The sequence below is a fragment of the Xyrauchen texanus genome, chromosome 49, assembly GCF_025860055.1.
Source record: "Xyrauchen texanus isolate HMW12.3.18 chromosome 49, RBS_HiC_50CHRs, whole genome shotgun sequence".
Taxonomy (NCBI): domain Eukaryota; kingdom Metazoa; phylum Chordata; class Actinopteri; order Cypriniformes; family Catostomidae; genus Xyrauchen; species Xyrauchen texanus.
In genome coordinates this window covers 18,617,684-18,645,558 of record NC_068324.1, presented here as the reverse complement: position 1 = coordinate 18,645,558, position 27,875 = coordinate 18,617,684, and the positions used below count along the sequence as shown (strand labels likewise).

The 27,875-nt window shown below is 38.8% G+C and overlaps 1 pseudogene; it reads left to right on the top strand.

Moving 5' to 3' along the window:
- Positions 1-1,460: 1,460 nt before the first annotated feature.
- Positions 1,461-23,612, top strand: LOC127640712 (39S ribosomal protein L23, mitochondrial-like; annotated as a pseudogene).
- Positions 23,613-27,875: the final 4,263 nt, after the last annotated feature.

The following is a 27,875-nucleotide window of genomic DNA, read 5'->3' as shown; positions in this document are numbered from 1 at the left end:
CAGCTCGCTGCATACTCAACCATCGGCTCCGAAGAAAATTTCTGGATGAAACAGACGTATTTCCACAACTTTATACCCGTATGTCCGGGGGCAGGACATGCAAATTCTGTCTGCCAATTTCTCATTGGCCTTTTTTCATAGATCAGAGGTATATTCGGCACTCAAGAGAGACCCCTAGTGTCGCTTCTTCGACACAACGTCGAAGTGAGCGTCAGACGGGAACTATAATTATATATATATATATATATATATATATATATATATATATATATATATATATATATATATATTCAGATAATTAAAATGCATTACATTCTTGTGGCAGAAGATTTAATCATTTATAAGACAATACAACAAGTGTATTGTTTACTACCATATTATTGAACATAGGCCAATCATTGGCATACAGTTCACAGCAATCCATTTCGCAAATTAATTTGTCAATCAGTTTGAGATTTATTATGAGGGCTTGTTTAAGGACCCGTCAATGTACACCTGCATCAGACATGCTTGTGTAGCATCTTGGGTGCGTTGTGTCATAAACATAAAATGTTTAGGTCACTGTGTCAAGTTAAATATAGTTTAATACTTAGAACACATCCTGAGATCCCTTAGTATGAATTTGCGCTCCTTCAAGTGTTTTGAACACAAAGAAAGTAACATGTTTTCTTCACTGTATAAACTGCGTGTTTCCACACAGCTGAAATTTCAATTACTGCCCTCTGGCGTAAACAGGTGGTACTACAAGCTTGCATTTCTCAGGAATCTTCCTTATTATGGTCCCCGGACGGCATTGCGATTAATTGCGTAATTTTTTTTACGCGCTATTTTAAAAGAAATTAATCGCACTGAATTAACGCGTTAAATCGACAGCCCTAATATATATATATATATATATATATATATATATATATATATATATATATATACTCACACACACACATACACACACACTTTATATACATGAATATATATACAATTTTGGCCATAAGTTTGGAATGATGTACACATTTTGCTCTTATGGAAAGAAATGTATTATATTATTCACAAAAGTGTCATTCAACTGATCACAATATATAGTCAGGACATTAATAATGTGGAAAATTACTATTACTAAAAAATTCAGTACTTCATTTAACAAACCAAATATCTTTCAACTGTGTTTGATATAATGGCAAGTGATTTCCTAGTACCAAATTAGCACTTTAGCATGATTACTCAAGGATAATGTGTTGGACGGGCCTGGGCAGCTCAGCAAGTATTGACGCTGACTACCACCCCTGGAGTCGCGAGTTTGAATCCAGGGTGTGCTGAGTGACTCCAGCCAGGTCTCCTAAACAACTAAATTGGCACGGTTGCTAGGGAGGGTAGCATCACATGGGATAACAATTCGGGGCAATTAGTGGTTCTCTCTCTCAATGGGGCTCATGGTAAGTTGTTTGTGGATCGCGGAGAGTAGCATGAGCCGACACATGCTGTGAGTCTCTGCAGTGTCATGCACGACAAGCCACGTGATAACTAGCTCAGAGTAATAACTTTTTTCAAAAATTGATGGAGTTTTATTTACATCAGTAATGTCCTGATTATATTTTCTGATCAGTTGAATGCCACTTTGGTGAATGAAAATACCAATTTCATTCTGAAACAGCTAAATCTGTTAATTATTCCAAACTTTCTGCAGTGTATATATATATATATATATATATATATATATATATATATATATATATATATGTAACAAGGTAAGGATGAGAAAAGAGGCGGGAACCAGCTGAACAGTCAAAATAATATTTAATTAAACAAAAAGACACAAAACACAAACACACACATGGCAGCTGCATGTGGCTCTCTCTCTCTCTCTCTCTCTCTCTCTCTCGAGCTGCCACATCCCTCTGCACTTATCCCTCTCCTGATTAGCCCGATTGGAGGCCGTGCTTGCCCTCCTCCTCGTCACACTATACTGTATATTTACAGCTCTGGAAAAAAATTAAGAGACCACTGCAAAATTATCAGTTTCTCTGGATTTACTATTTCTAGGTATGTGTTTGAGTAAAATGAAAATTTTTGTTTTATTCTATAAACAACTGACAACATTTCTCCCAAATTCCAAATAAAAATATTCTGTACATTTATTTGCAGACAAAATAACAAAAGCTTTGTTTGATGGCTTATGGCCATCCATCTTGCTCTTGATCACATTCCAGAGGTTTTCAATGGGGTTCAGGTCTGGAGATTGGTCTGGCCATGACAGGGTCTTGATTCAGTGGTCCTCCATGTGATCAAGAGGACGATGGATGGCCACAAGCCATCAAACAAAGCCAAGCTGCTTGAATTTTTGCACCAGGAGTGAGTGGCATAAAGTCACCCAACACTAATGTGAATGGCTGGTAGAGAGCATGCCAAGACGCATGAAAGCTGTGATTGTGATTGAAAATCAGGGTTAATCAACCAAATACTGATTTCTGAACCGAAGTTAATACATTAGTATTGTTGTTTAAAAATGTATATGAACTTGTTTTCTTTGCATTATTCGAGGTCTGAAAACACTGCATCTTTTTTGTTATTTTGACCATTTGTCATTTTTTGCAAATAAATGCCCTAAATTACAATATTTTTAGATGTTGTCAGTACTTTATAAAATAATACAAAAATTTACATTTTACTCAAACATATACCTAAATAGTAAATCCAGAATGTTTTTTTTTTTTGCAGTGGTCTCTTAATTTTTTTCCAGAGCTGTATGTATACACACACACACACACACACACACACACACGCACACACTGATCAGCCACAATCAGCCCAGGCTAGATGACTGGGCCAGAGCATCTCCAAAACGGCAGGTCTTGTGGGGTGTTCCTGATATACAGTGATTAGATCACTGGGTAGTTACAGGGTCATGGACACCCAAGGCTCATTGATGCATGTGGGGAGCGAAGGCTAGCCTGTATGGTCTCATCCCACAGAAGAGCTACTGTAACACTAATTGCTGAAAAACGTAATGCTGGCTGTGACAGAAAGATGTCAGAACCATGTTAACCCCTGTCCACCAGGAAAGCGCCTTCAATTGGCACATAAGCATCAGAACTGGACCATGGAGCAATGGAAAAAGGTGGCCTGGTCTGATGAATCATGTTTTCTTTTAGATCATGTGGACGGCCGGGTGCGTGTGGGTCGTCTTCCTGGGGAAGAGATGGCAGCAGGATGCACTATGCGAAGAAGGCAGGCCGGCGGAGGCAGTGTGATGCTCTGGGCAATGTTCTGCTGGAAAATGTTGGGTCCTGGCATTCACGTGGATGTAACTTGACATGTACCACCTACCTAAAAATTGTTGCAGACCACGTACACCCCTTCATGGCAACGGTATTCAATGATGGAAGTGGCCTCTTTCAGCAGGATTATGCGCCCTGCCACACTGCAAAAATTGTTCAGGAATGGTTTGAGGAACATGACAAAGAGTTCATGGTGTTGACTTGGCCTCCAATTTCCACAGAATCTGGGATGTGCTGGACCAACAAGTCCGATTCATGGAGGCCTCACCTTGTAACTTACAGGATTTAAAGGATCTGCTGCTAACGTCTTGGTGCCAGATATCACAGTAAACCTTGAGGATTCCATGCATCAACGGGTCAGAGATGTTTTGGTGGAATGAGGGGGACCTACACGATATTAGGCAGGTGGTTTTAATATTGTGGCTGATCGTGTGTATTTATATATACATATATATATATATATATATATATATATATATATATATATATATATATATATATACATATACACCGTGCTGTAGTAAAGACACCTCTGCTTAAAAGGGCACATTTACATTTGTTAAGGGCACCTTTAGATTTGTGAACAAAAGGGGCAGGGGCTTGCTCCTCTGTTGCCCCCGTTCTGTGAATGTCAATGCATCCATCCATCCAAAATAACAGGAGAAGGTAGGTAATTTAATTGTATTTTATTTCAATTTATGTCATTTGTCTTTTTCATTTTCTTAGATATCCCTTATGCCAGTTGGGTAACCCTCAGCTGAGAATATTTCACGCCACCTTCAATCTTACCCTGGTCAGACCGGGTAACGAACAGCCACCTGATACAGTACAGTTTTGCATTCCCTTGAAGTAAGTATTTTTTAGCCAGTTTCCATCAATATAACTGTTAATAGCCATTACTACTCACTGTAATAATCTTTTGTGTAACAAAGTTTCAAGTTTATTATGTTGTAGTTGCATAGTTTTCCACTAGGTGGCAGACAGATTCCACGAATGGGGTTTGTTTTGACATTGAGAATTGCATAGAGGGAATATCATTGTGCACAGTGATTACAAAGAATAAAAGCATTTAAAGTGGAGTTTAAAAGGTATAATTGTAGACTGGACAAAACGCAGCACAATTTATCATAACAAAACCCTGTATAACATTGCCGTGCAAGGTTACTTGGTCGACGATTCCCTATTGTTACTCCCGGACGCTTTCAAATGTGTTTACAGCTCTTTCAACTACTTTAAACTCCAACATTTTGTGCCTGAATTGGTGACGTTTATAAAACGTCACTTAAAATACAGCCGTAATTATTGCATTGCTGCAGTGTAATACGAAACAGGCAGTCAGACTGTTAATAACAGGTCTAATCGTAGTCCACACAAGAAAAGACCACAAAGTCTGCTTTGTTTTCTGGAGAACCTCAGGGCGTACATCTAAGGCAGTGACGGTAGAGCCTTGCTCTTAAGTTATTATTCCGCCAATACGTGTTCCAAACCGCACACATTTGTAATTGGGCTATATGTTATTACTTGCGTAAGTGCTCTGGGGAAGTTTTGTTTCTACCTTTTGTTTTTACAGACTGTTTTGTGATCTTAAGTGTCTTAATCTGTACCAGGCGTACTCATAACCTGAATCTAAATGCTGCGGTGCCGGTCTAATCAGTGGAAGACTTTTGGTTGGTTTGTTTTGTTTTGAACCCATTGCCACCTCAATGGACCTCAAAAACTGTTTTGTCTCTCCGGAGCTACGTTTGACACAGTCCCACCATAAATAGCATGAAAGCAGACAAAGCAATAGAGGTGTTATTAAAACATTAAAGCCCCTCTTCACTTTCTACTCTTCACAAATACCCTCCAAATTGGCAATGAGTTGTTTTGCTTGAAACCAACCTGGTTTATATAATGTTTATCAGAGCCTTTGAATTTCAGAGCACTTGTTTTTGTGAAAGAGGGCCTCTTCACGAAGTGTTTGTACTATCATCTGCCGGATTTGTTTAACCTTGTTTATTTGCCACCCTAGCCCAACTTTCTCGCATGCCTTGAAATATTCTATCCATTATCAACTTCTTTTTATTGACTTATCTTCAAATGATTTCATATTAATGATCTCTCTTTAGTTCATTAAAGCTTGTTGTTTGGTCTATTGCCGCCTTTATAGTCCAAGTGGTGTGAATGTAACCTAGAGGTCACGGGCTAACAAAGAGTCCCCTTTTTTTGGATTTCCTCTATATTTGGAGTGTTTTGTCCCTCTGAGTCACCTACTTGGAAAGGCTTTGAAACGGGCGGTTTGAGCTAACATGTTTAGGGATGAGTGTGGACTGTTTATATGTGAAGGGTGGGGTGCAGCTCATACTCACGGGAGAGAAGATTGAACAACAAGGAGGGCTGTATCTTTTCAAGACATCAATGCTTAAAAAGATAAGCTGTGCAAGACAGTGTTTACATCTGCTGAAGGTCACGAATGTGTTGCCCGGTGCTTGATATGATTGATTGAATAGAGCATAATACAAAGTACTAGTAAACTGCATTCATGAAGAAGTGTGTTGGTATTACTCTTATAATCCTGTTCAGGCATTGCTTTTTAATTTGATCGATGTAGTGCAGAGTGAGGATATCTTTCAGGCCAGACTCAAACCTGCATCACCCGTGTTAAACGCCACAGCTCAAAACACCACAGTACCAATAAGGAGTTCTTTTAAAGGGGTAATGCCATACATTTTGATTGCATTGATTTCAACCTGGTCTAATAGAATCACATTACTATACCTACATTTTTGCAAAAAAAATGTTTTATTATCAGGTTATAAACACTTACTCTTCATCATGTTCCTTACACAATGCTATCTTATGACATCTAAACCCTTTTACTGTAGTGCATGACTTGTAAAATCCCAGGTATACTTTGATCGCGCCCAGTCAACCATGTTTCCTTTCAAAGTACACTGTTTTTACCGCGATTTTATTATGATAAATGCATGCACAGTACGTATGCTTTTTGGTAGTCAATGGCAGGTGCATGCGCCAACGATTCGCATAGACGAGGATTGTTGACGTGTCGAGAAAATCTGGGCCGTATGTGGACAGTCAGCGCAGACTGTGCTGATGATGAAATTACGTCACGCATATTGTGCCCGGAGATGCATTATGTAATCTAATACATTTACAGGCTTGTTCAAGTGTGGTCAAATTGTGCAGCAGCAGTATAGAGCATTGCACAGTCGACACGTGAGCCGAAAGTGATTCTTCTATGAAGAAGTACCACAAAATGACATTGTTGCTTAAGCAATTGCATTTTTCATCTCATATTTGCTTTTTATGACACTATCAGTTAGGTTTAGGGTTGGGAGGTAGAGCATTAGCCTTTAAAACCTATCCCTTTTAGTGCCATATAGTATGTGTATATATACAACCAAAAGTCATTTTTACAGGAAAACAATAAAAAAAAATTCTCAAGAATATGATTTTTGCCTTAATATCAAAGGTCTTAATAAAAAAAAGGAAATTATGATCCAACGGTAATTTTCTTGATAAAAAATATGATTGTGTCTGGTAACATGTGCATGTAAAATGGCTAGAAATAGCATTTTAGCTTAGCATAAAGCTAACAATTTACACAAGATTTATTTCTATTTCTTCTGCGCCAAACTTATTTCAAACGTACTTCTCTGTCTGCTCGTATGAATGTAACACATCATAAGAAAGTGTTTCACCGCTGTTCAAATGCAATTTGGATCGCATCATTTATACGTATAAATGTTTTCTTCTGAAAGGACTAAATATTAAATGAAACAAATGACAATAAAATGCAAAGTAATCTCTTCAGTAATCAAAATACATTTAGAATGTAACTGTATTCTATTACCAATGATTTAAATTGTAACTGTAGTGGAATATAGTTACTTATATTTTGTAGTTTAAATACGTAATCCCGTTACATGTATTCCGTTACTCCCCAAACCTGGATATATATATATATATATATATATATATATATATATATATACATACATACACACATTATCTGTACTGTCTAAGACTTAGAAAACCCCTGGTCTATATTAATAAGAAGCCTAAAAATGTAATGAAATAAGAGATGCACAATTACATCATCTCACCTTCCTCTTGAACATAAGTATTAGACCTTTATACATCTAGCTCTTTATAGCTCCTGAAGTGTTTAGGGATGCAAAGGTGCTTCCTGTTGGCAGAGGTCACCAGGGGGCAAGAATTCAAAAAGATCTCAGCTTCTCTATTCTGTGATCTCAGAAAGCACTTAGGTATGCTTACAATTCCTCGCACTGTGGCTCGAGTGCTCTGCTCTCTAGGAATGGCCTCTCTCACTCACTTTCACCCAGACAAATGCACACTTGTGTGCTTCTCTCTCACATAAATTACGCCGCCAGACCTCCACTCCACTTCACTGAAATCTGGGCATCACATTCTGGTGCTGACTCTGAAAGATGTGCATACAATAATACTCTTTCTGAAAGTGCATCTGTTTGTTGGGTTTCTTGGAAACTGTTTCGTTTGCAAAAGAAAGAAATCAGCGCTTATTATATGGACTGACTTGTGGACAAACATCCTAGTTTTTAGAGTTCAGTATGTTCTTTCCATTCAGTTCCAGCATCACATTTGTGAAAGGTTCTGGTTAGAGGACATACTGAGTACTGGAACAGAAATGACATTTGTTTGTTCTTAAAAGGATGTTACAAAACGCATTACACATCATAGCCAGTTTATGTCTCCAATAAAAAAAGTGTTTCAAACCTGCAACTACTAAATGCTTTTATATGCATTTTAAGCTCAAAGCAGTGCATCAATACTGTTGTGACCTTAGCTCGGCATAAATTGTCATTTATTGTTCCTTTAGTTCACGGCAACTCTGAACGTCTGTTTCAATTTTCTCCAATAATGACCAAATGTGATGTGAGAAACTATCTGGAGAAGATCTGCAGCATTCCTGTAGCAGCCGTACGCACATGGATCCAATAATGTGAGTAGAACTTTCTCCGTCATTACATGTAAATAAATAATTCACCCAAAAGTGAAAACTTTTCATTATTTACTCATGTCCTTCATGGCATTCCAAACGTGTATTAATTAATTAATTTATTAATTAATACATTTTTTTTTTTTTTTTAAAATAAACAATTATGCCACAAACAGTGTTAAGAGAGCTCAACTAGTATAGAACTCTGAAAAATTATTTAATATGGAACCAAATGAGACTATAGAACTTTGACAAAGTGGGCATATTACTTTTTTTTGGACACAAAGGGAGAAATTGTGAAACAATTGTGCCCAGTGATGTCATACAATGGCAGTTTATGGAGACCACTTCTTCAAGCGTCAAAAGAACACAAAAGTATAATTCAGAAATCGAATAAATTATTAGATAAAACTCACGATTTTTCGTAAAACATACGATAAGGTTTGGTGGGAAACAAATCAAAATCAGGGTGTATTATTTAATGAATATTTTGGCCGAATGTTAATCTCCTCTACATGTTCATGAGACTGCATGAGAGCAGCAGTTCAAGCAGCCGCCGCTCTCGAATTTGGGCGTTCAAGCGATAGTTTGTTTTGTTTATCTAAAAACAGGTCCACCTTAGTGACAATCAACAGAACACAACAAAGCTGCACAAGAACCAGAGAACCAAACTTACTAAATATGTCTGATGAGTTTGTAGTCAGAGAATAGATGCATTTCTATGCCCAGCCGCATTTGTCTGACTCAATCAGACAGAGAGGGATAGAGGAGGCAGAAATGTTCATCACCTCTTCTCCATTCTTAACTGGTGAGCATTTTTGACAGACCTCCAACTGAAGAGAGCGAAACCTCAGCTAAAACATTCTTGGCCAAAATCAAGTAGTTTTTAACCGGCTATTGAGATGCTGGCTTGAATATACTTTTATGAGAAAGTTTTTGGATTGGTGCCAGTTCACAGCGGGTGGGGTTAGCCGACGGGATGGCGATGCCGAATATAGAAACCAAGCGATCAACAAAATATACTGTCGCTCGTCACGACTGGTTAGGACAAAAACTCTGATTACCATAGAAAATATACCTTTTATCATGTGTCGTTTGCAGTCAGGTTAGGACACGGTGTGACTGTAGCTGCCTTCAGCCTCATCTGTATATCTCTCTCAGTTTGATTGAGAACTCTGATTCAAAGCTGGGCATAGAAATGCATCTATTCTACAACTACAATTTGATCAGACATATTTAGTAAGTTTGGTTTTCTGGTTTGTGTGCAGCTTTGTTGTGTTCTGTTGTTAGTATCGCTGTGGTGGACCTGTTTTTCAATCAACAAAATACATTTTTGCTTGAACTACCCTTCTTGAGATAGAAACTGCTCTTGTGCAGTCTCATGAACGCACACAGGAGAGCAACGGTCAGCCAAAGTTTTCACTAAATAATACATTCGATTTTTGTTTCTCACCAAACCTCATGGTATGCTTTCAGAACAATCCTGAGTCTCATAGAATAATTTATTAGACTTGTGAATTATACTTTACAGTATGTGCTTTTGAAGCTTGAAGAGGTGGTCACCATAAACTGCCATTGTATGACATCACTGAGCACAAAAGTTTCTCCCTTTGTGTAAAGAAAAAGAAAGGCAAATGGGGTAATAACACAGGGGTGAGTAAACAATGTCTGAATTTTTATTTTGGGATGAACTATCCCTTTACAATTGAAATATTATATATGGCTTCAGATGGCTATTATGTGCACCACCAAATGGAATTGCACAAATAACTATTTGTTTTCGAACAGCTTTCCTGAATAGCTCCCCCCTGCAACTGATCGCTCAAACAAATAGCCCAACTGTTAATCCTGATGAGTTCTTTTTGAGGAAATCAACCTCTAAAGGTACACACTTCAGCTTTAACCTTCTACAGTTATGCATCTGTGTTAATCATTTGTTTTGCGCTCCTGTTGTGTTAAGTCACCTAAAAATTGGTGACATGCTTGTTAGTCAATGAGAATTCTGACAGGATGTTTTGGACATACACGGCAGCTCAGCGGGAGTTTGAAATACACATATAAATACAAGGCTAATTCAGAGAACTGTGGTGTGATACACCGAGGGAGGGAAGGAGAGAGGAGTGGTTTGCGAGATTTCCCTAAAGCTGCTTATCTCTCCATCTGTAGCTGTAGTGTTCTGGCCATCAATTAGGATGCCCTGCCCTGTTTATTTCTTCACAAAGTGTGCCAAACGTGTTACACAACCGTGTATTTTTTCTCTAAAGTCGTGATTAACTTTTACTAGCTGCCAGTTGGGTTGACGCCACTGGGATTTTTTTCATGCAGTTTCCGTGGCAACAATAGAAAAAGGGCAGTAAGCAAAGTGGCCATTTGTACAACCACAACGTAAAAGCTGAAAAATTTGTATAACGCATTTCAAAACACACATCGTTACAAAGAAGCTTTAAAGAAAATAAAGCTTTAACAGACAATTAAACTGTAATATCGAAGTCTTAGAGTCATCATTTTGTAATTTGATTATATATAAATGTAAATTATGTATAAAAATAAGTAATTAAATAATAATTGTATTTAGAACCCCAGTGAGCAAGCCGAAGGCGACTGTGACAAGAACACAAAACTCCATAAGATGTTGGTTGATGGAGAAAAATAACCTTGGGAGAAACCAGGCACACTGTGGGGGCCAGTTCCCCTATGGCTAAATTGCATAAATATAATGCCAATATTAGCTATTTGTGTGCAGTGCAATTCATGGTTTAAAATTTGTAAACTAAGTAAGTGTTAAAGGTCAGTGTTTTAACAAAGATTTTGTATGAACTGTAAGATTAATGACTAATGTCTTTGAAGTCAATCCTGGATTAACTGCAGAAGTTCACATAGATGCTATTGTCCTTTGTTAGTTGGCTGATGAAGGCTTTTGTTGGCAATACAATGATAGTCTATGCATTCCATTTCAAGAGTGTAGTCCATCAGTGGACAAATGTGATGCAGGCAGAGATCAATGAGGTGCATCACAGTTCAACCTGCAGGTCATTTCAATGAGGTTTGGTGGAGTCCATCCTAAGTCCATGTTTCAGGCAATGGGATATGAAGTATTCCATGTCTTATGGTTGGAGTTGGCATCAGTTCATCCTCTGAAGTCCATCGTAAAAGACTAAAGTGGTATCTGGGTAGCACCGGCTGTAGTTTGTCCTCATCACTCAGTGTCACATAGCAGTGTAGACCGACACCAAGCAGGAATGGAGCTGGATCTGGCTGGCTCTGGTAACCTCGGAATAAGAATCCTGGGGTTGAGACAGGGAAATTGAATAATATTAGCGTAGATGCCATTCAATTTATTACAGAAATGTTTCTGAGAAATGTTGTAACCTAACTAAAGCAGCCTAACTGTGAGTTGATGGGAAAATTAGTCTAAATAGAGAGTCTTTAGTCTAGACTTAAACTAAGTGAGTGTGTCTGTGTCCTGAACAGTGTTATGGAGACTATTCCATTGTTTAGGAGCCAGATAGGAAAATTATCTCCCTTATTTTGAGAGGTTTTTGGTCCAATAGTTAGTTTTGTCGGAAATTAGTAGTAGGAAATTTCTGGCCATCCAATCGTTGATTTCATAGATACACTGCAAATTTGGAGATTTGTGAAATTTCATCAGATTTAGAATAAATATAAAGTTGTGTATCATCGGCATAACAGTGGATTTATTCCTCGATTCCTGAAAAGCCCACACCAGAGAAGGTGTCCCACACTGCGTCATGGGTTCCACTCTGCTGATGATGTAAAGGGTGAGGCGTGTGACACGGGTGGACCCCCTCGGGATCAAGGCATCTATTTATTTTCTTACTTTTTCCTATATTTTGGAAGGGGTTTCTATAACTACCCTTCAGGCCTGGGATTCATAACATAATAGTAGCCAGCCAACTCACAACCTCAAAAGAGACACAAATTGAATATTTATTTCTACTATATAATGTGTAGGGTGGGAATACAGGAATGGAAATTGGGTTTGCATGCAAGAACAAAAGTTCTTGTCACCTGTTTAGCGGGTTGACCATTCAGTTGACCTTAAATGGAGGTAATGTTTGTGTTTTTAGGGTTTCCTTGGACTGGTAAAGGAAGACTGCCAACCTTTCTATGATGTACAATAAGAAAACTCACAAAAGCCCCATTGACTTTTCAGTTGATCTTATCTCTTAAAAGGTGCAGTAAATTTATATTTTGACATCAATTAACATCCCTCATCTTATTTGTAATCTGGATGACTTTCTTTTCTCCATGGAACACAGAAACTTTTATTGATAGTAGAATGTTATTGAATGTTATTAAGGCTGTACAGCAAGATTGTGTCTTGTTTTGCAGTAAAAGTACCTTTTTAAGCTTGACAGCCCCTGGTCCCAATCCACTTTTTAGTTTGTTTAGTTAGTTGGAAGAGAACAGCTTAGACATTCTGCCAAACTTGATCCACAGAAGAAAGTCATATGTGTTTGGAACAGCATGTGGGTAAATGATGACATAATTGTCCTTTTTGGTTGAACTACTGTATTCCTATAGACTTTCTGAAGCACCTTTCAGAGTCTCATATTAAACCATTTGTCTTATTGGATGGGTATTCTTATTTAAAATCGACCGTTAAATGTCTCTAATAAAACAAAACCCTTTTCCAGTGTCCATAGACTGTCCTTTTCTTTCAGTGGTGAATTTAGTTTTTTAATATTTAATCTTTTTTTTTATACTCTTGTTTTCATGGAGCTAAGTGGTTTTGGGTTTTGTCAGATGCTTTTCTTGACTCTTTCCTCTGAGTTTTTGGGTATACTACCCAGCAAGCTTCATACGATGACATCATTGCCAGCTGGGAAAAGGTTAAAATGCATTCCACAGTCAACAGGACTGAAGAAAGAGGTTTCATAACAGATAAATGCAGCCTCCCTTTCCCCCAAAAGAGAGTGATGGATATCAGAGCTGTTCTTAAAAACATTCAGTGGAAAGTGTAATTTTGTGAATACAGATTTTCCAGGCTGCTAATATCACCTACATCACAGTTCATTATAGTAGCAAACTGCTCACTGTGAGAAAAATACATAAATTGATGGGATAAAATGAGTAATTTTCATTAAAGCTGAAGTGTGTAATTTCTATTACACCAATCGGAATAGCAAAAATCATCACTAATTATGAATTACTATTAATAATTAAAAACTCATGCTTATGATGCAAATGTCTGGGTTTAGCCACAGCACAACAGTCTTAACTTTTCTTTAGGAATATGGGGGAATATCCCAAATTTGCAAAATGTTCATAATTTAAATCATAATGGTTTTAAAAATAGGCTTCCTTTTCTTAAGGTGTTGTGAGATTCAGTAAAATAAACCTAAAAAATGGCTTGTAGTGTAATAGTGCTGTACATTAAACTGGGATCATAGAAAGGATCTTAAAATTAAAAAAAATGACACATTAATTGTTAATGGAATCATTATTTTTTTCATGCAGTAATCTTGTAAAAACTTTTTACTAAATACATTTCACTTCCATTTTCTCCCCAAACTAGGTACAAACAAGAAAAGAAACTACTTAAACCAACAGGTGAAGAGGCCAGATTACAAAGTGGCATACGTTCAACTAGAGATTGTTATCCCATTGTGGCCCACGCATGAAAGGGCCCGGCATCTATTGTAAAAGTCCTTGTCTGTTTTTGCGGTCTCTGCTGGTCATTTTTATTTTCACAAAGCGCCCACATCATTAGCACAGAACAATTCAAAGTGCAGGGCGTCAACTGTAAAATAACCTTTTTTTATTATGCGTGCCATGTTAGAAGAGATGCACTTTTTTGAGTTGAAGTTATTAAACAAAACAAGACTCCCTTGAGAAACAGGATGCTTGGGTGTTTGAGGCTTGCATTTTTGTTTCTTCTTTGTTTTGAGGGCCCGTCACAGCTTATGTTTCCTCAGAAAACCCCGAGGCACAGGTACTCTTTGATGCGAAACCCTCACCTTATTGTGGTCGGCTCCCTGAGTCCCAGGGCTGCTTGTTTACTTTCTGTCTCTCCCTGACATTCGCCCCTGCCCTCCTGAGAAAGACGGCAGTTTGGGTTTTGGCTCTAGCCAAGAAGACAAGAGGTCGTCTTTGGTTACATGCCAGACTTTGCATAGGAATTATAGTACAAAGTTCTGGGAGAGCTGCGGTTATTATCATGGGCGGATGGGAGAGTTGTTTCTTGGGGCATCAGAATGTTTAGCTTGTTTGTGGTCCAGTGGCAAACTGTGCTGCTGGGTTCACACCTGCGTTTGGGCTGAGCCCTGGGCTGTTGATATGGACCATGTTTGAAGTATGCCGGCATGAAAATACCTTAATCTGATCTCCTTTTTTATACCTTAATCTGATCTCCTATGATTCGATGGTTTTTAGTTTGAGAGAGAGAGAAGCATTAGATTGTTTATACACTTTTTCAGCCATCAATCAAGGGAGGGATAAATTATTAATATAGTCAAAACAGAGCAGCATTTAATGGGATACATAAACCAAAACACAAATTAATATTTAAAGGTAAACTTCCACTTGCCAGGAGTTGAATGACTTCCTGTGTGTCTTTTCTCCCTCAATTTAACCTTCTTATAAATCCAGTTCAGGGACTCGGGATTCAGAGAATTACTGCATCCTGTTCCTAACATTTGTCTTTGTTCAGATTCAAAAGAAACTACTTCCTTGTTGTTCAAACTTTCAGAAAGTCATGTTTATGTGTGAATAACAAAAGAGCTTAAAATCTCAGACGGCGGCGAAAAACACTGATATGAACCCAAATTTCCGGCCTCTTCTCCTCCAGCAGGTCTACAAAGAGGTAAAAAAAACATTGCCCAAGAAAAGCCGTCCTTTCTTTTCAGTGGTGGGTAAAAACAAGATTGTTCCTAATTGACACCACATGTGGGGGAGATTTCTGTGGTCGGATACCCACAATGGTTCCCCTGCTGGCCCATCCCCCCAAATGCACTACATCAGCTAATATTCCAGAGGCAATATGAAGGGGAGCACTCTTTCTTGACATCAACACCCCCCCAAATGTCCAAGACCCCCCCCCCCCCACCCATGCACCAGAACCCCCTAAAATTTTACAAACTCCAGGCTTGCATCGATACCTTGATGGCCGCTCTCTCATCAGACCTCCCAGTGGTGGGAGGAGAGAGAGTTCAGTGGGGTGGAGGAGGGGGTTATGGATTGAGTCGGCGCATGAAGCTAGCGAGGTGAGTGAGGGCAACGTGAAGCTGTGCCAGAACAGGGAGGTCCAGACACGGGTCAGGGGAATCTTAAGCAACATAAAATCTTGAGACAATATCAAGGTTTTGCGTACGAGTGCCTTTGCAAGTAACGCTCTACTTCAACACAATGATATCCTGTGCACCCCTGTGCAAGGCCGTGTAAAGGTTCTGTTTGTTGATGTTGTGTCTGTTGTTTCCCATGCTGGTTTGGTAAATGCAGACTCAACCTACACTATCCGAATCAATCTAAACTATCAGAACCACTTGCCCCCTGTACTGAAGACCTGACTGATCTATACAGCTGTGTAAGTTGCCATGTCAAACTTTTGATAGTTTGCTTGTCTACATACCTCATTAAAACACTGCCGCACAAAGCCAAGATATGGTTTAGGGATTTTGTGGGAACAGTCAAGTTTGCACATTTGTCGACAACAACTGTTTGTGTTCGTCCCCCCAATCCCCCCCAACCCAATTTTCTGCAAGGATCTTGTTGCAAGCATCAGTATTTGGCAAGACAATGCAACTGTTGTTGCTGCTAATGGATGTTTGTTGTTGTTTGAGTGCTTATTGCAGAGTCTCAAAAAGGAGTGTGTTTTTTGGGGCTGTGTTTCGGTCTGGATCAGCTGGTAGCCATGCTACCTTTCAAATCGAATCACTATGTTCCACCTGAACTTGTGAGCTTACTCTGCTTAATTACCACTGAACAAAATCAAGTGAAACCCAACCTTGCTACGGCATACTATTATTTTTCTATTCCAATGTGTTTCTTCCAAGAATCCTCCCTAAAGGAATACCCTGTACAAATTAACATACTTGAAATTTCTGTTTAAGTTGATGATTCGTGAAAGTTCAACTCTTGATCTTATCAACACTAGATGACATTGCTTGGCTTCATTACCGTTGAGTGAATGCTGGACCCTACAACATTGCTGTCATGGATTCCATGCAGTTCAGAGTACTGTAAGTGGTGAGAGGAGATGTGTATTATGTAATTCATGTGTTGCATATCTTTGTCAAAGTTCTTAAATATAGATTTTGCAGTCATTTGAGATTTAATTTAGTCATTGTTGCTTTAGTAAAGCATATAAAGGGTGTTTGATTTGATTGTTTATTTAAATGGGGGAAAAGTCAGGGGAGAGGGAATTATTCAGAACTTTTCATATATATGTAGCTACAAGGACAATTTTTAATTTCAGATGTGAAATATTTCATCCACCACGAAGACTTTCATAAGGCCATGTTCAAATGTGAGCAGCACAGCATGAATAATGGAAAGGCCAGTGGGGTCTCTGGCATCCTGTTTGAAGCAAGCACACACACACACACACACACACACACTCAGCTCCCTAGTGGACGTCCAGTATGAGACAGCCTCCGTTGAGTGCCAGCAGATGCAAGCAAAGGAGATAATATTGAAGCCCTCCCTCCTTCCTTTATAAACTGTGTGCAGCTCATTTCTTGCATTCTGCCGAGCCGCTGTCTTTAAATATTACCTTAAACACTTACGGTCATAAAATCCTTTGATTGTACCTTACTTTTTCCCACCCCATTACCATTTTTATCTGTCTCTCGACACCCAGGCACCACTCTTATTTCGATATCATTTTCAAAATACATTCCTCAGATGCTGGCAATGTATTTCCTGTTTTGGTACCACCTCCTTAATTTTCCTGCTAGTTGACTTCTTTCTTGCTCTGTCTCTTGCCCTCGCTTTCCTCCTGCTCATTCCTGTTGGGGTCCAATATCCTGGGGAACCAAAAGATAGAGACTTGGGCAAGTCTGAACAATTCAACTGGTCACAACTGTCATCATGGAATGGGTGACTCAGTGGCTTAACAATTACATGAGGGCTGATGGAGAAGTTGCTGTCCATTTTGTCAGAACGACCACTCGACTTGACAGCAATGATATAACAGGCCAGACTATGTGCCAGCCAGTTGTCTACAGTTCCCCGATTGCAGTGTAAACCTGCTTCTGGTTTACAGTAACTGGGACAAAAACTGGCAAATCTGATTTATGGGCATCCTCAATAAGGAAATATAATGTGTTTTGTTTAATTTCCCCCCCGGACACTTTACGCTGGCATTGAGGGTCCTTTAGATTGGTTTTGGATACAAAGGTGCTGGCAGGGCAGCTGCGTCTTGGCATGGCGAACACATTGCATGAATCATACTCTCTACTGCTGTGAGCAGTCAGGTTTTGACAGCTGGGCCACTATACTCATGCACAAAGGAAGCATGTTTAGTACAAATGCTGGTCCTCTGATGTGACAAGGGATTGGAGCAGGAGGGATGGTTTAGGCATCCCCCTCCTCAAAAATCCCAATTTAACTCTGGCCGTACCCTAGGTTTTGTGAGACGCCACCACTGCACAAAGATATTCTATGACTTCAGAAGACTTGTAATATAGCGCACTACTCCATCTTTATGAAACATTCATGATGCTTTTGTCATTTTTGAGCTTGGCAGCCTAGTGTCTAATAACAGGGTGATTAGTGAAATTGTGATTATTCAGCTGGTCATGTGTTCTCAACATGACAGGCACCATGAGGGGACCCTCTCCATGTAGATTAAACAGCTTTTATTAGGTTACTGATACGACTAGAGTCCTCATCTCATGCGAGTGGTCATGATTTAATCAATTGCTTATACACTGCTGTTTTACAAAATTACAATTAATTTATTTTGGTGTAAAACGTTTTTTATTGAGAAACAAATTAGTGCACCTCTTACACATCAGTTATGACACAATGTACAATGCAAACCAAGATCAACTCAAGTGCTAGAATAGTCCCCAAAATTCTCATTGTCTACATTGTTTTTAGGTTGTCCACAGGCTGCATTCCACTTAAAACACATTCATACTTTTACATAACCAATCCCATCCACAGCTTTTTGTTGGTCACCGTGGTTTAAAGGTCGCACCAAATTTGTGAGTTTATTGGAATGGAGTGGAGGTCATGGACACATTGAGAGCATCTGACTCCTCGCTTGTGGTCAAGTCTGGGAGTTTTTCATTTGTTTGTCCCAATCTGGGTCTTTACTATTGAGAAGAGCTGTAGAATTTCGTCTAGCCATAGAATCGCTCTTGCCTCAGCATTGTGATTTGCAAGACCAGTTAAAGCTAAAAAATGTCTCTTCAGAATCATGTCCCCTCTATCCCACCATCATTCTTTCGTTTGGCTCGATTCAAGCACATTTTTTCGGGATGGTGTGTGTCAAGACCCAGAGATATGAGTAATCCAAAGGCAGCCAAATATCTGTGGTTAGTGAGTATCGGTTGTCAGCTAAAGCTGCGGACTCGAGAGGAAGTAGCAGTGTGGCCCACCCAGTGAGACTGGCAGAGGGAGCTGTTTACAAGCATCTCCCGCATTTCCTGCTCTCCCGTCTGGTAATGAATTTGTTAATAGACTTCCATCATTAAACAAACAAACCCTCTTCATTAACCATCTTATTACTGCGGACCCATATAAAGAACAATCACAAATGTATTAATTTTGCTTGCCATTAACTCCTTGGTGACAAGAAGACAATTGTCATGGTTTTCTCCATTCCTGCAGCTGGGGTTGGCCAAGAAGAAATACAGATAAACATGAAAAGAAAAATAAGTGTTTCTGCAGAGATATTGGCATACACCCAGGTCTTGATCCACCTCCTGTTGACATGACTGCAGGAGAAGGTTTTGCTATTGAGTTTATATTTCACTATTGCTTCTGAATTTATATCCCCAAACCTATTCATTGAGTTTACTTCTTGTGCTACTGCCATTACTTCTTCTATAAAAAAAGACATTCTATTTGACTTTCGAATAGGCAGAAGAAGAACCTAAAACACATTTCGGAAAGCATGCATGTAATTTGTAGCTTCTGCTTCTGCCTAGTAGTTCAGCCATCATCGTTGTAGAGCAAACAGTGGAGATAAGGCAGTGACTAAAGAAGAGTGGGTGGTGCTTTCTGTATGGAAACCCCATCTACTGCTAATCCTTTCAGACTGGCCCAAGTCATGCCAGCTGTTCCTGTTTGACTGATGGTGGAAGTGTTTTGGGACATGAGTCACTGGAGTTCACCAAGAGTGCTAGAGTTAGGGCGGTTAAAGATATTGACTGCAGACTCGATGCATCGATCTTCAGTCTGAAAATATTTAAGTGTAAGCTAGAAAACCCCCATTAATCAACCTAAATTTAGCTTGGTTTACCATTTTATATGATTATTTTCACAATTTTCCAAAGACTATATTTTGAAATTTTTTTATTTATTTATTTTGTAAGGAAATAAGTGGTGCTTGCCGATGTGAAACTCACCACCACAATGTTGGCCTGATAACTTTACAAATATTTGCTGATCTGTTGCAAAGTAAATCTATTCCAAGTAATGTATCTTATCTGTAGATGTTGTAAATAAGGCTCGGTTATCTCCTTCAATGTAAATCTATGTGATTTCTGTGCCCATATTATAGATTGCTTGGCGAAAATGACAAATGATACAGCACAAGTTATGTGCCAGTGTTTAATACTTAGGGTTAGGACCTAAACCAAAGTATGAGCTATAATTAAAGTGATGTTTGCCTTTGCAAACACTGCAAATTATTTTAGTCACACCACATTTGGGATTACAAAAGATGTGTTTGCTCATTCAAATAAACTGTCCACTGTATGGATTTGAGGAGGAGGTGACTAGTATAATGTCAGATGTTGGGTTGGACACAACAACATTTTTGGTCTATGCTTTAATCTCTTTGGGAAGTTAACTAACCTTCAAGTTAAGTTGGACATGCCAGTGCTTGCAGCAATAGATGTATGCAGCACCTTTAAGTTAAAATATGTAATGCGGTTCCAAAAGACTCATTGTCCACATTTCCAAAACATTGAGCAATAAATAAGCCAGCATTCATATGAATATGTAGTACTGTATGTACATTTGAAATGGTAATATTAATGATGTTCTCCTCTGAGTCTAACCGTGGAAGTGTTCACCGCAGCCCTTACAAAAGTTTGTACACATCATGCACAGACATGTTTATTCACTGTTGACGGCTGCCAACAATAAGGGAATTGTTTAGCGTGCATTAATGTTTTGATAATCCAAATATGGCGGACAATCGTGGGGTGTAGGCCTCTTTTTTTCAGACTTGTTTTTGTTAATCACCCCCCTCTATGTTAGTGGTCGAACAGTTTGAGTGTTAATGAAAAGCGTTCAAACTTGTGAACTCAACTTTTGGATTGTCATGCGAACATGTACCCCTGCCAGTTTTCAGCCTCAGTGTGTTTTTCTCTCATGAGAGTTTACTACATGTGAAGGAACAGATATTTTTTGGCATTTGTTTCAGTACTCTGTTACTATGGTCATATTTTTTAAATGGTTTGGTTCATGTTCTTTCACTTGGCTGGACTCTGTGTGTATTGTGTGGGGTTTTACATTCCTAGATGGTGGGGTTTGAGCACCACTGCAGAGCCTTGGAGGCCAAGCATTTGATTTTAAGTTGTTAACTTTTTTCCTCCTCTTCCACTATTCTTTGGTCATTTTGCCCACTTAAGTCACCGAATTTGCTACAAATAACAGGCCAAAACAATTGTTCATCCCGTAAGAAGTGCTGGATTCATAAAAGCATCTGATTAAGAAAAGGTGCAGCTTTTCATTAGCTGTTAACTTGCAGAAAGGCCCCATTGGCCCCTAATGTCACTGATTACCACATTAAAATAAAACTTTTATTTCAGGCGCGGCAATGTCAAAGCTCTAAAAAAGGTCACCGTGTTTTTCCAAGTGAAGTGGAATGTATGAACAATTTATTTTATTTTATTGTTACATTTTAAGTAATAATAAAGTTTTCCCTCTCACTTCCTCTTAAATTTGTCCACTCACCATGATTTGGACAATGGAGTTAATGTAGCCAAATTTTTCATTCACTCATTGAACATAGCAGTCTTTTACCCACTGAAGTATCACAGCAGTTTTTGGTGTTAATTCTCTGTAATAAATTAACAAAAATAGGTTTTGAACTGGTTTATAAAATGTTTATAGTTTGTGTGTTTTGATGGTACACCAGATGAATAATTACAATAGATATATTTATATATTGGTTAAAATTCTGCTTCAGTTAGTTGTGTATTAAACATAAAATATGTTCTAATTGGTCTAATTAGTAATTTTGTTACTTCTTGAAGCATACTCACTTTGAGTGAGGACAAACTAATTAATTGAGGTGTTGGATACAATTGCTTACTAGATGACTACTTTGTTTCTTCAACTTCTGGCACTTTCATGTCCCAGTGGTTGATTTTATTTAAATAAACACATATTAACTTTTTTTTTTTAACATATATATGAATGACTTATTAAAACTGAGTTGGAAACGTTTTACCAGGCCTTCGTCATTTATATTTGGTTTAACAAAGACATTTCCACAACACAAATCAAATTTGCCCCTTATTTTCTTTTTTTTTAAAAGACATTGTACTTGTGTCAATTAAATTGTCAGTGAAGAGAATGCTTGAGATGAAATACGAGACAAATGATGTTCGAAGAAACAACTTTAATTTAGATACTCCTACAACAGTATTTTTACTGGGTGTCATTTCCAATCAAGCTGTCATTTTGGCAAATTATTCCAAAACGTGTGAAAATATAGTTTATTTGTATATATATTTAGGATACATTGTGATCAAATTTTAGCAATGAAATGGTAGCAATTTTATTTCAGAAATATTAATAATGTCATTTCTGGGGGGGCCTGGGTAGCTCAGCGAGTAAAGACGCTGACTACCACCCCTTGAGTCGTGGGTTTGAATCCAGGGTGTGCCGAGTGACTCCAGCCAGGTCTCCTAAGCAACCATATTGGCCTGGTTGTTAGGGATGGTAGATTCAAATGTGGTAACCTCCTTGTGGTCACTATAATGTGTGGTTCTCGCTCTCAGTAGGGTGCTCTGAGTTGTGCATGGATGCCGTGGAGAATAGCATGAAGCCTCCACATGCACTATGTCTCCGTGGTAACGTGCTCAACAACCCATGTGATAAGATGAGCAGATTGACGTCTCAGACGCGGAGGCAACTGAGATTCGTCCTCCACCACCCGGATAGAGGCGAGTCACTACACCACAATGAGGACTTAGAGCGCATTGGGAACTGGGCATTCCAAATTGGGGAGAAAAAGGGGAGAAAAAAGTGAATTACATCAGAGATATTTCCACCACAGAATTCTGTTAAACACAATACAGAATTTGAGATGTGCTGGAAATGGAAATCGCATGTAAGCCATTGCTTTATAAGTCTGCTCACAATCTATCACATTGCTGTTTCAGTGTGCTAAAACACAGGCAACCTCTGCCACCCCACCACCACCAGCTGAGCCCTGTCCCGCACGGGGGTAGGCTCCTCGCCCCTGCCTCCTATCTCCGGCAGGATATAACTTGGCTCCGGGCACAACTCCCTCGGACCGCCGGACGGGGCCTACGCCAAAGAGAGAGACATTACTTTCTGTTTTACATTTATCAAATAAATGGCATCTTAAACTTCACTCAAGCCTTCGTGTCTTCCCGATAGAAATAAAACTATTGTGGGAATTTTTATGACTTGCTGAAATAATTACATAGATTAATCTCTTGTGATCCATGCAATGCACATACACTGTTGGACAATTTTAGTTGACTCTGAAGCTGAAGAAACACACACACACACACACACACACACACACACACACACACACACACACACATATATATGTGTGTTTCTTCAGCTTCAGAGACTTTTAGCACTGTGGATTTCTAAGAATACACTTTTAATTTATTTTATTTTTTTCTTAATTTGTCAACTAAAGTTGCTGGCTAACTAAAAAACCATGGCTATTAGGGTAAGGGGTTCAAATGAAGAGTTTGGTTGGTGGGTAATATTTCAATGAGCCAATGTTAAGTAGGACACTTGTGTTAAATATCTCCTCTAAAAAAAATCCTGCTATTCTTACAGTCTCAGCAGCAGACTTTCCAGTTCCAAGATATTTTCCAGAGAAGGACAAGAAGCACGAGGAGGGCTCTGTTGAGGAGATGCAGGAGAAGTTCATGGAGGACGAGCGTCAGAGGCAGAAACCAGATCCTAGAAGAGGTGGAGCCACTGAGCGGTTTGGCCTCTAGACAGACAAGTGTTGAATGAAGAATGACTTCAGAGACACAACAGCTGAATGAAGAATGTGGTGTATTTTAGATTATGTATTTGTGCAGGAAGAGCCATTTACAGTGATCTGACTGGCGTCCGTAGAGGGCCGTTTGCAGAGATTTGATCTGTCTCGATGGAAAGAGAGACTGCCTTAGAAAAGGCTTGGAAATCCATTGCTCCCACAGAACCATGCACCTTGTCAAAGAGAGCTTATGTCTACATTGCAGATGATCACTCCAGAACCATGTCATTAAAGTCTTTCAGGTTGTGTTCTCTTCCCACAGGTCTCTGAAACTTGCTTGAACAAAGGTCTTCTTTGCAAAGGTCTTGCAGCATGCACAATCCCTTTTGTTTAAAGTCCATCCAAAATGTATTCCCTTTCCCCTCATGGATGTTCAAGACAGTTCATGAACTACTTGCAGTAAAAACAGCAATCTAATGAAGTGACTGCATTCTCTGTGATAAAATCATACTGTCAACTGTGTTCCTTATACTCTATTATAAACCTGCATACAAAATTTTTTAGTAAAACTGTAAAATGTGATTTTATTTCTGTTTTCCTCAATTTTGTTGGCTTTTTCTACCTCTAGAGTTAACTATTCTCTACAGATGTGTTGGAAAATCATTTGCCAGGTCTCATACCAGAGAGGCTTACCTCACCCAGCCAACCTGGTGCTCGCCACAGAGAATGTCAATATTGTTAACAAATCAATATTTGTCCACCGTTTTGTGCTTGGACTCAAGTACAAAACGCAGGGGGGCAATGCAATAAAGTAATTTGATTTAAGGCAAAAAACAAAACAAAATAAACAGCTGGACGACCAAGAAAGAACACTGGATTCTTGTCTGGTGTCCTCATTGCTGCAGTGAATGAGGAGAACCCACGTTATGTTCGGGAAATCTTGAAGCCGTTGCCAATGTTGGCCCCCTTCGTCCCATCATTCCTCCTCACAACAACCCAATCAACTCCCCTCTCTTGCCCAAACCTCATAAAACCTTGAAACACAATGCATTTCACTCAGCTTTACACACTCAGCTGGCACAGATTTTCTGATTTTGTTCACATGGTGTTCCTAACACATTGATATTGGCCATAACTTTCTGCATTTGGGAAGCCTTGATCTCAGAGCAGCTGTAATAGGAGTACTATGGTTGCTGACCAGGATTAATGCTTTGTTTTAAAATGATGCTCCCATTCAATGGTGATAAAAAAAGTGTCATTTTAATTTAGAGAGTTTTGGAATGTCGAACTGAGGGATTGTGGGAGACGCACCATACATAGACATCTGCTAAAAGATTTTTAAGCTCCTGGCTTCGAGACTCGATGGGCCATTCATTCGACGCACACATGTTCATTCGCTTCTCTCTCTTTCTCACTCCCTCTGTTTCATCTCGTCTCTTTGTGAGCCGTGTTTGCTGTCCATCCATGGAAAGCTAATGGAAGGGGGTTGAATATTTAACAGAATCCGTCTTTGCCTTTTCATTCAGGCTCTTATAAGAAAAGTCGGCATGATCCTGTTTTTTACAGCAAGTTTGCAACTGACATGACATCAAGATAGAAGATGAGGTAAAATAAATTTGTACTCTGCATTTTCACTAGCTGCAACATAAGATTGACTTGCATCATTCCACTCATACTTATATCACACTATTATTATTATTATTATATTTCAACCACTTCAGTCAGTGCATTATGCCAAATAAATTAATGCTTAGTCCATTTTTTTTTAACAAACATTGAAGTTGCACTTTATTTGACAGTATGTGTGCTTGCCAAAGAAAGTACTGAGTAATATTAGGTAACTACATGTACTTAATATGGGTTAAGGTTAGGTTTAGGGTTTGGGTTAGTGCCTAGCAATTACTATGGTTGTTGTAATTCTATAGTATATATTTGTAGAATAGCACAGTGAAATAAAGCGCCACCAACATTAATCTTTCTATCCAATATAGAGAGAGGGGTGGTTTGATGATATATTTTCTGTGCTGCAGTTGCATTTCTCAGAGGCAAGGGAGGCAGTGACCCATCCAAAAAATTGTACTAGGGAAATAATCAACTGTACAAAACTTTTTTTAAGAAATGCGATTTCCAAAAGTGTGTATAGCAGTCAAATTTCTAATGTAACAGTGTGAAACAGCACTACCAGCAGATAATTCTTATTCACCTCCTAAAATGTGGTGGGAGTTATTATCAGTAAAAAACTTAACATGAACATAAATGTGTTTGACATAGTACTCAAAAGTATGTGATCATCAAAAGTTTTATAGAAAAAATAAGACATATTAAACACCCAAGACAGCATTTCAAAAGTCCACCACACGCTAATGCCGGGTGCCATAGGAATGTATCTGCTCTTTTTTATTTTTTCAAGTTTTTGCTATACCGTGGCCGATATTTTTAGATGTTATTTACACATGAGAGCGATGAAGAAACATGTAATAGGAAAGTAGGGGTGCAATGCAAATGTTTAGAGTGGTACATGTCACTAACCATATAAGTACCATTCATTTATTATTCATTATTTAACCCTAACCACCCCTAATCCTATAGAATAAAAACAAAGTGATCTTGGAATTTCCTTCCGTGTGCTAATATTGAAGTTTTCCCAACTCATAATTGCACAAATGGGGCCAAATTGGTTTCACGTAAAGGCATACCTGCAGAAGTGTCTACTAGCAGGGAGTATCTTTGTCAGCATTCTCCAAATATGTGCTGCTCAGATGACGTATTACAAACTCCACCGTATCTATTTTTCCGCTTTCATTTATAAGATCTATCCAGTAAGATAAACTAACCTTTTCAACAATATGAACATATCGTGGTTATTGTCCATTTAATAAATGCTTTTGCTTTTGCAAACATCCTGTGTGGTCTGCTAATTCATACTGTAATGGGGGCTACGTCCCCTGATAATAAAATATGTCGTCATACATGACTTATGGATGTGGGTGTTTTTCAGTGATAAATTAGGCCTTGGAGAGACACATCTGGGTCTTTAAAATAAACATCCTCGCTCCACAGTTTCAAACCAAGCAAAATTTCTATCTGACAACACTCTATATTGAATGTCGAGGACGAATTGGATGTTTTTTTATTTTGACAAGCTTCAAGAGCTTTAAGCTCCAATGAATGTATGATGCTCCTTTTGTCTCTTCCATTGGGTGATCACCAGCAATGGAAGAGACAATACATAATCTTTTCCTATAAATAGCTGCAAAGCAAATCTTGAGAAAACCCTATACACACTATGCTTTTAAGTGTCTCTGAAAGATGTTAACTAAGACAACCAGAGCAGGCCCATAGTGAGTGGGAGTTTTGGACTGCCAAAGACATTCCTAACACCCTAAGGTTGCTCTTTGTTCATTTGAGCTCAGCCAATGCACTCTGTCACCCCATGTATTCTCTTGTGATATAGTGCACAAACAGCAGTGTTTTAGCCCAGCAGGAAGTTCTGTTTAAGTGCCCATATGCTCCGCTGTATTTAAAGGTGATGGACGGGGTGGAGTGGTGCTATCAGCCATTGTCAACTGTTCCATACTATCAATATACCATTGTACACAAATAATATAACAAAGGGACTTCCTCTTAGAAGCAGTCCATATATGTTGTAAACACTTTGCTTGTCAGACATACAGTATATACTTGCAGTATTTTGATGCCACACCATTAAAGATGCACACTGGGTGCAACAATCTGTGCATCAAAAGATTTGTTACAACTAGTATGGGCTCTTTTTATTACATAACACATGGACAGGGTCCCCTATTCATGGATCTAATAGCATTACCGCAAAAAATTGGTACACCAAATATGGCGGGTGTAGAATAGGAAGTCCCACCTTACAGGTAAAAAAGCCAATTCCCTTTTAGAGTCAATTAACTCAAGAATGTGCATGCACATTAATTAGACCAGCCTGTAAAATAAAAATGTTATGTTATCTAAGCTTAAGAAGACAAAATTAAAGATTCAAGATTTCCGCACTGGTGAGGTCAGCTACCGTCACGACTGCTCCAATGACAGTTCGTTTTTTTTGCTTTTTTCCAGACCAAACCATCAAGCCGGCTGATTCCTTTTCGGTTTTTCGCATAGACAGAACAATGGCGTCAGGGAAGTTAAGGGGAGGTGGTGTATGTCTGATGGTTAACAACAGTTGGTGCGACAGCACGAGCATTGTTCCTCTCACACGTTCCTGCGCAGCCAACCTGGAGCTTATGACCATCAAATGTCACCCTTTCTATCT